The sequence below is a fragment of the Macaca nemestrina genome, chromosome 13 (assembly GCF_043159975.1).
Source record: "Macaca nemestrina isolate mMacNem1 chromosome 13, mMacNem.hap1, whole genome shotgun sequence".
NCBI lineage: Eukaryota > Metazoa > Chordata > Mammalia > Primates > Cercopithecidae > Macaca > Macaca nemestrina.
Genome location: NC_092137.1, coordinates 16,875,836 through 16,876,284, shown reverse-complemented (window position 1 = coordinate 16,876,284; position 449 = coordinate 16,875,836).

Below are 449 nucleotides of genomic sequence, written 5' to 3'. Positions count from 1 at the left end.
AAGATATAAAAAACCTGCATGTGAAGTTTGAAAAAATGCACTGTGTTTTCAGAAACTGATACAGACCTGTAAAGCCAAGAACTATCCATTGAACTTCAAGAATCCAACAAAAGAATAAACTGATAACTTATATTGAGTCTATTTAAATAGAGAACCAAGACTAAAATCAACATGAGAATTGTGGGTACAAAAAAAGTAAAAACATTATATACTCTAACAATATTAGAAATATAAATATCAGAAAGTGGGAAATTAATGTTTTTAAATAGAAAATTAAGAGGAAATGTAATTATATTCATTTCCTCATTTTCAAAGAAAAACATTGATATTGATAAAAGTAGATACTTCAAAAATACAGATTTATGTATATTATTTATGATTATTGTGTTAACTACAATATAGCTTAAGATTATATTATGAATTTTCAAAATTTTCTACAGGTAAAGCAA